The sequence below is a fragment of the Arvicola amphibius genome, unplaced genomic scaffold (genome assembly GCF_903992535.2).
Source record: "Arvicola amphibius unplaced genomic scaffold, mArvAmp1.2, whole genome shotgun sequence".
Taxonomy (NCBI): domain Eukaryota; kingdom Metazoa; phylum Chordata; class Mammalia; order Rodentia; family Cricetidae; genus Arvicola; species Arvicola amphibius.
This window is the reverse complement of record NW_024582302.1, coordinates 3,077-12,166: the sequence shown is the minus strand read 5'-3', so window position 1 is coordinate 12,166 and position 9,090 is coordinate 3,077. Positions and strand designations below refer to the sequence as shown.

At 49.0% G+C, this 9,090-nt stretch overlaps 1 pseudogene; it reads left to right on the top strand.

Annotated features, from left to right (window-relative positions):
- The first annotated feature begins 5,516 nt into the window (after positions 1-5,516).
- Positions 5,517-7,629, top strand: LOC119805763 (annotated as a pseudogene).
- Positions 7,630-9,090: the final 1,461 nt, after the last annotated feature.

The following is a 9,090-nucleotide window of genomic DNA, read 5'->3' as shown; positions in this document are numbered from 1 at the left end:
GAAAATTTGCTCTGGTCCTCTCTTTCCCACTGCTCCTTCCAGAGCTCCTGGCTTTTCATTCTGCACTCGGCATCTGATCGTGTCTGAGCATCTGTCTCCCAAAGGGAGGAACCCAGTCCAGTCCAGAGCACTGAGACCTCCCTACGCTGAGCCTCTCTGTTTCCAGCCCTCCCTCTCTTCCACCAGAGGCTGGCTTAGAAGTCTCCACCACTGACAGAACTTAAGATGTCATTGAACAACAACATCATCCTTCCTTTTTGAAAGAAAGGATGAGGATACAGTTTTGCAGTTTCTTGCCAAGGTGGATGATTTCATTCATGTACTAGAAATGAGTAAAATCCATAGAGAAAATAATATGATTATTTTCATATTATTCTCTCATAAGTGTATGAGAGAGGAGGAGGAGGAGGAGGGGGGAGGGAGGGAGAGAGAAAGAGAGAGACAGAGAGAGAGAGAGAGAGAGAGAAACTGTGTGGGGTATGAAGTCTGAATACTACAGTCTCACCTGCTGAGAGAGAGAGAGACAGAGAGAGAGAGAGAGAGACAGAGACAGAGACAGAGACAGAGAGAGAACTGTGTGGGGTATGAAGTCTGAATACTACAGTCTCACCTGCCGAGAGAGAGAGAGAGAGAGAGAGAGAGAGAGAGAGAGAGAGAGAGAGAGAGCGAGAGAGAGAGAGAGAGAGAGAGAGAGAGAGAGAGAGAGAGAGAGAGAGAGAGAGAGAACTGTGTGGGGTATGAAGTCTGAATACTACAGTCTCACCTGCAGAGAGAGAGAGAGAGAGAGACAGAGAGAGAGAGGTGGGGTATGAAGTCTGAATACAGTCTCACCTGCTTGCTGCTTGTAGCTTTGATGCCCTTGGTGTTCCTTCCTGGGTTCCCAGACATCAGCTGCACACCGAGCAATTCTGTGCAACTACACATCACTAGAGACAGTGTTCCTACCATGAGGCAGTCCTTCATGGATTGGGTCTCGGGTGCTGGTCAAACTCTAGCCGTGCCCTGGGCAGTCTGGATACTGACCTGGCCCCCATGAGGACCTTTCTGACATGAGTAAGCCCACACTTGGCCACCTGTGTTAATGGTCTGCGCAGACTCTGAGCCTAGGAGATTTCTACCACACTGAATTCTGCATGGTCTGATTCAAAGTCCCTGCCAGGTTCCAGCACGTATTCCCATCCCACGCTCTGACTGTCCCAAGAGTGAAGCTACTGGAGGGTCTGGGGCTAACCAGCCAGCTCGGCAGAAGTCTTTGGAAAATGGCAGTTGACCACTACTCTGGTTGGGTGCTGAAGGGAGATGGTTTTCCAGCATCTCTCCTGCTGTGGCTGTTTGCATCTCTTGTCTCCCTTGCCCCCTCTCTCCCACCTTGAAATATCTGTTACTGAGAGAGCAATGAAGATTTTCAGGGAGCTTCTGTCTTCCCATAGCTCTGGTCCCTTCTACTAGGAGAAAGTGCTCTCTAGACCCACCAAATCCCTCCTTTGTGAACTCGGGACTTTTTTATAGTGGTATATTATTTGTGTTTTTAATAAATAAAGCTTGCCTGAAGATCAGAATGCAAAGCAGCCACACTAGACAGTCATACATGTCAGGCAGTGGTTGCACACACCTTTAACCCCAGCAGTAGACAGGAATATAAAACGGGAGGAGATAGGTCTCAGCTCAGTCTCATTCTGAGATTCCTGGAAGCAAGGATCGCCCATTTAGTCTGAGGTAAAGGTAACAGCCAGTGGCTGGCTTTTCTGATCTGTCCCTGGGTTTTCATTGTTCGTGCTACACTTTTTCCTTCTGCCTTGTAATTTCATTTCATAGTTTGATAACACGCTGTAGGATTCTAGCCATCACTCACGGCCTCTGATGGTTTTGTCCAAATCGCCGCAACTATTCCTGGCGGGTTTTCACGTGTGCCCGTGCGGCGTGTGCCAGCCACTGCAACAACTATTCCTGGCGGGTTTTCACGTGTGCCCGTGCGGCGTGTGCCAGCCACTGCAACTATTCCTGGCGGGTTTTCACGTGTGCCCGTGCGGCGTGTGCCAGCCACTGCAACTATTCCTGGCGGGTTTTCACGTGTGCCCGTGCGGCGTGTGGCAGCCCCATCAGGTTTTGTTTCGTACTCTAGGGAGTTAGACCTGTTCTCAGCACTGCTCACGAGCCTGGGGTCACTCTCCTTTGTGTGTCCCTCATCTCTGACAGCAGCAGAGATGGTTCTGTCTGTCACTGCTTCACATGAAGGAACCGGAACACAGGACTCTCTGTGGTGCTGACGTCGGAATTCTTCGGGGGTCAAAACCTGGCTTCTGACAGCCCTAATGAGCTAGTCATGGCCATGCATTTACAATAAGCCTATTGAAGTGCTGAGGACAGAGCAAAGGAGAAAAGGGAGATTAGGGATCAGGGAAGAGGGCCCAAGAGGTCAGTGACCCCCGGATGCTCACCAAGTTCATCTTTAGGATCCTGACATGCGGTTTGGTTTAAGTACGTGGCAGGAGGACCTTTCCCTGTCTGTTCTCTAACATTTCCTCTAACTTATTTATTTGTTTTTTTTATTTTTGCTATATAAACTAGAGATTTCTGGTCATCACTCACCTCTCCTGATGGCTGCTGTCCAACTTCCCCAGGACGTTCTCTGGAGATTCTATCAGACTGTGCATGTGTGTTCCCCTCCATCATGGATCTTCACGGCCTTGACCCTAATCCTCCTGCCTCCACCCCCCAAGTGTGCTGACTTGAGTTGCCACGACACACAGATCACTGTCTATTTATCCACGTCTAGAAAAGAGTGTAGTGATTTATCAGATGAGACTTGTAGACAGAACATATAAAATTACTATGTGAATTTTGTTATTGTTCTTTTGAGAAAATAATCTTCTGTAACTCAGGAAAGCCTTGACCTCCTCTGCTTCCGGATTGCTAGGATAACGGCATGCCCCATCCAGCCCTGTTTCATTGGAAGGATTCTGCTAATACATTATTAGAGAATAATTTTAATACAAACAATAAAATGGCCTGGATAAGTGTAATAGCCTTATGTTCATGGAACCCATGCCAATTTAAAGGAATCAAAGAGAAATCAGAATTCCATAGACTTCCATACTTAAATATGGCCAAGTTCTCAACAATGACTTAACCATACCCCTCTAGATCAGCAGTTCTCAACCTGTGGATCGTGACCCCTTTGGCAAACTTCTATCTCCAAAAATATGCAATTTATAACAGGAGCAAAGTTACAGCTATGGATCCACAAGGAAAACAGTTTTGTGGTTAAGGGTCACCGAGACAAGATGAACCACATTAAGGGGCACAGCATTCCGAAGATTGAGGACCACTGCTCTAGCTAAGCCATTGACCAACTCTTGCCAGCAGCAGAGGGAAGGCCATAAATAAGAGATCAGAGAACACATTGTCACTAAGGAATCTCCAGAAGCTTGTTCCAAGCTCTGTAATGGAGAACCTCAGCTCCAGCCAGATTGCTGGAGGCAGAGTGCTGAAAGGACCATCTCAGGCAGCATCCAGCCCTGTGGCCTGAGCCACTGACCGGGACTGAACTCAGAGGCATCACTGGAAATGGCAGAAACAGTGGTTCTTGCTAACTTCACAGAACTATACACCAGCCAATCTACACTCCCCTGGTTCACAAGAAGCAGGCCTCCTCCCAGGAAGTTGAAAACAGAAACCGCCTTGCTAAACAACCACTTCTCAAAGTGTTGTACTTGCATCCCCTGCGCTACACAGCTGGTGGAGCCCTTCTTCCTGCCCGCTCTGCGTCCTTCGCATTGTAGTTAGAGGTGTGCTGTCTTCCTCCTCCACCACAACCCTTCCCTAGTCGACTCCAACAAAGATAAAATCTAAGCTCTCAAGACAGCACTAGTGATTTCAGCCCCTGAACTCTTCACCATCAGTTAAGACTTTTTAAGGCTTCCAAAACTTTCTATGAAATGTGTGACCAGATTAAAGACTGGGTTTTTGATAACTAGTACTTAAAGGAGTTGGTCAAAGAAACCCTACTTTAAAATAAGATTCATTCGCGTAGCATCCAGTCAATACACAAGACTCCCTCTGCATGTGGACACAGCATCCAGTCAATACACAAGACTCCCTCTGCATGTGGACGCAGCATCCAGTCAATACACAAGACTCCCTCTGCATGTGGACACAGCATTCAGTCAATACACAAGACTCCCTTCTGCATGTGAAAGGAGCATCCAGTCAATACACAAGACTCCCTTCTGCATGTGAAAGGAGCATCCAGTCAATACACAAGACTCCCTCTGCATGTGGACACAGCATCCGGTCAATACACAAGACTCCCTCTGCATGTGGACATAGCATCCAGTCAATACACAAGACTCCCTCTGCATGTGGACGCAGCAGTGGGGAGGACTCAGTGTTGTTTCGAGTCCACAGTGTAAAGAATCTTGAGAAAGTCCCACCTGTCCCAATTTGGTGACATATCAATGAGAAAAAAAAAATTAGCCCACTTTGTTGGTACATTGCTTTAATCCCAGGAATCTAGAGCCATAGCAGCCGATCTCTGACTTCTGGGTCATTCTGGTCCACACAGCCACTTCCAGGCCAGCCAGGACTTCACACTGAGACCCTGCCTCAAAAGAAAACCACAATTATTTGAAGATGTTCATGAGACTATTTCTGCTGGGCCTGGGGAGATGGTTCAGCCATGAAGTGCCCTTGCTGCCCTTGCAGAGGACCTGAATTGATTTCTCAGCACAAGTTCCTATAACTCCAGTTCCAGGGTTTCCCAATGCCTCTTCTGGGTCTTATGAATTCATACTCCTTGCATACACACAGAGACACACAAAAATACATACAAATAAAAGTGAATCTTAACATTGTTTCTCCTAAAATATGTCTGTGAGACTATATTTGTCTGCAATTCAAAGGAAACAAAACTGTTACAAAGGAAATACAAAACCCACACAATTTGTAGTGGGAAAAATGAAGATGAGGACGACCAGAAATGTTAAACAGCCAAAAAGACCTTTGCACACATCATTTCATTTTGGAAAACAGTTCTTTGTTTATTCTACTTAATTGAAATCGGCTATTACTGTACACACTGAATCAAATGTCTCAAACCCTCTCGTCCCTAACGTGCAAACATGAATTGGTATAATCCACAGGTGTACAGTCCCCATTGATGACTACACCATGTCTAAGCCGTGTACAGAATTTGACACCAAGAACCTTCGAGAATTACTGACTTTCTGGGCTCTGGGCTAGGACGCAAGGATGTTGTGACCAGAAGCAGGACTGCGGGGATCAGGGTAAAGCAACTTGTGTTCAGACACTGATCCCAGGATACCAGGGCGCAGAGCTGGGTCCAAAGCAGGGCCCTAAGTATTTCTTTTCCAAAAGTCCATCTCTCCACGACCCAACCCACCAGATGTACATCACCACCTTTGGGAATTCTTAGAGAAGCCAGTCAGCCTCCTCCACATCAGAGTTACAAAGAGAAGCGATACCGGTCCTGGCTGGGATGCCACTCATCTCGGAGGATGAGGACACCTAGACCCTCTGCCCTTCTGCTGCTGGTGCTGGCCTTGCCCCTGACCCAGAACTGTGCAGGTGGGCGTGGGACCTGAAGGGAAATGACCTTGAGGGGAGCAGGGTGCCACACTGGAAATCCTCCTCTTTGCATCGCCTCCATAGCCTAACCAGACCTTCCCGCTCCCTCAGCTTGAGGACCCCTGCCCCCTCTCCCTTCACCATGCCTGCTTTCCTCCCTTCCCAATCCACCAGCCAGCCCTGGGCCCCGGTCAGGGTCTCAGTGCGCATCATCCCCAGGCTCACACTGGCTGCAGTTTTTCGACACCGTGGTTTATGGACCGGACATCTGGGAGCCACGGTGCATCTACGTCAGCTACGTTGATACCACACAGGTCCAGGGATTCGATAGCAAAGCAGCGACTGTGAGCGTGCAACCTCGGGCTCCCTGGATGGAGCAGGAGCCGCCTGAGTATTGGCACAATCAAACAGAGGAAGCCCTGTACCAGTCACAGAGCGACCGAAAGCTTTTTCGGGTCCTGATGAAGTACTACGGACACAGCAAGGACGGCGGTGAGTCATCCCAGATCGGAGGTCACAACCCCTCCAGGTCCCATTAGATCTCCAGGTCCAGGGTTCAGTCAAGGATTGTGATCCCAGAACAGGGTTAGTTTGGGACAAAATCCCGGGAGGGGGGAGAAACAGCAGTGACTGATAGTTGAATGGGGGTGGGGCAGAATATCACACCCTACAGAAGGTGTATGGCTGCACTGTGGAAAATAATGGGAACTTCCTCCGAGGGCACTATCGAGTCACCTACTATGGCCACGATTACATCGCCCTGAATGAGAACTTGAGCTCTTGGACTGCAGAGGGCAAGGCAGCTCAAATCCTAAAAAGCGTCTGGGTGGAAGAGGCAGAATATTTGAGGACTTACCTGCCGGGGGAATGCGTGAAAATGCTTCGTAGATGCCTGGACCTTGGGAAGGAAACATTGCTGCGCTCTGGTAAGAGGGGCGCTTGCCAACTCCTTCTTCTGAGATTAGAACTCCTGGCTCCTGAGGCCTCCTCCCTCAGCAGGGAGCAGCTGGAGGATTTACACTGTCTTGCATCAAAGGCTTAAGACTGCTCCTGAGTTTCCCGACTCAACAGGAGAGAGAAACTCTCCAGAGGATTCCCCCTTCCCCCAGGGTAGTCCAGGGTTGTCTATTAGGCAGCCGGTCCCTTCCACAGCTGCGCTGGGAATTAGGGCCTCTCTCAGGCCTGTTCACTGTCCTTGCACAATGACACTGAATGTCTGACTCCAGGGTTGCTGAGTGTCTTAAGCCCTCCCCCGCCTCCTCCACCCAGTCAGAACCAGACGTCAGAACTCTGTTTACCTAGAGTGAGATTCAGAGCCTTCTGCTCTGTGCTGGCTCATGATCATTCTGAAAATTTCCAAGGAATTCCTCATCCAGCTCCCGAGTTTAGGCTGCTGTGTGAATTCTGCTCCCCTCCACCTCTCCCACCCTTTCCGGGGATGGTCACATGAGCATGGCTCAATCCTCAGGAGAAATTGCAAATGCCTGAATTTTCCAATTGCTCCCCTCAGACCCTCCCCAAACATATGTGGCCCGTCAAGTTAGACCCGGAGGGAATGTCACCCTGAAGTGCTGGGCCCTGAATTTCTACCCTGCTGACATCACCCTGACCTGGCAGAGGGATAGGAACAACCACACCCAGGATATGGAGGTGATAGAGACCAGGCCTGCAGGAGATGGAACCTTCCAGAAGTGGGCAGCTGTGGTGGTTCCTTCTGGAGAGGAGCTGAGATACACATGCCATGTGAACCATGAGGGGTTCCCTGAGCCCCTGATCCTGACGTGGGGTAAGGAATGGATGTGGTGCGCGCGAGAGTCTGTTGTCAGGGAATGAAGAACCAGGGCGGGATCAGGGTTGAGGGCGAGGGTCAGAGCCCTCTTCCTTCCTCTCCTCCATCAGAGCCTCCTCCACCAAACATCTTCCTCATGGCGATTCTTACTGGCCTGGGTCTTGGAGCTTTGGTTACGGGAGCTGTGGTGACTTTTCTGATATGGAAGAAGCAGAGGTAAGGAAGGGGCAGGATTTAAGTTCTTGTCTCCCTAAGGACTTCAAGCCCAAGCTATGAATGCACCTGTCCCATAAGAGCAAAGTTGTATCCACACACAGGGGCTGGGGCCTCTATGCTGACATTAACTCTATTGTAAAGCAGAAAGAAAATAATAAACAGACCCATCACCCTCTTGTTAGAGACCTGATTCTGATCCCCCACAGACAGATGTCACAGAAAAGGCCCCTACTGAGAACACAGGAGGGCAGCTAGCCCTCTTTGTGTACAATCTTCCGTGTGTTTCCTCCTCCTCCTCCTATGGAACTGCAGTCACAGTTCTAGAAAGGTCCCTAGGATTGGACTAGGAGTTTTCTCCCATACTCATGACCCTGCAGCATCCCTGGTCTGTTGTAGGAGGCAGCTTGTTTGTTCCCGCCCCGAGATAAATACACAGAAACCACAGTATTTGCAACATTGTTTGGCCAATAGCTTAAACGGATTTCTGGCTAACTCATATCTTAATTTAACCTATCTCCATTAATCTTTGCATCGCCACGAGGCTGTGACTTACCGGGTAAAATTCCGGCGTCTGTTTCCAGTGGGGCCACATGATGTCTCATTGACTCTGCCTTCTTTCTCCCAGCATTCAGTATAGCTTTCCCTACCTACCTTTATTCTGCCCTGCCAGGTCTAAGACAGATTCTTTATTAACCTATGGTATCCAGAGCGTACAATGGGGAATCCCAAATCACTGGTCTGTCATTGGTTGGTTCTTCCCACAGGTGGGAAAGAGGCAGCTATATTTTGACTGCCAGTAATTAGTGAGAGGTGGTTCCTGAGACCCTTGCAATAGAGTAGACAGATACCCATGGGGGCGTGGCTCACACATTTCTCTCTTGGCCCTATTGCTATGGGCTCTTAACAGGTCTTTCTTTTTTTAAAAATAAAAATATTTATTTATTATGTATACAATATTCTGTCGGTATGTATGTCTGCAGGCCAGAAGAGGGCACCAGATCTCATTACAGATGGTTGTGAGCCACCATGTGGTTGCTGGAATTGAACTCAGGACCTTTGGAAGAGCAGGCAATGCTCTTAACCGCTGAGCCATCTCTCCAGCCCCTTAACAGGTCTTTCTGTACTGCTTTAGGTAGGGACAGCGCCCAGGGATCTGCTTGGGACAGGAAGTACCCTGAGAACACACACCTGAGCTGTGGGGACTCTCTTTCTGGGATCTGTTTAGTACGGCTGCCTAGTCAGTATCACGACTTCACAGTCTTAACTCAGAATTTGTTCTTAACCACTTTCTTCTATAGGGTGAGACACTCACCTCGTGTGACTTCAAACGCTCCTGACTTTTCTTTCCACAACTGACATCTGTGCACAAGCGTTTGTCTCCTGTGAGCACGGCATGAGGAACTGAACAGACCTGAGCGGGTCTCCTCTCCACGCTGATGTGTGCCTTCCCCAGCCATCTCTCCTGATCCAGGAGAGGCAGGCCTGGAAACCTCCATCAG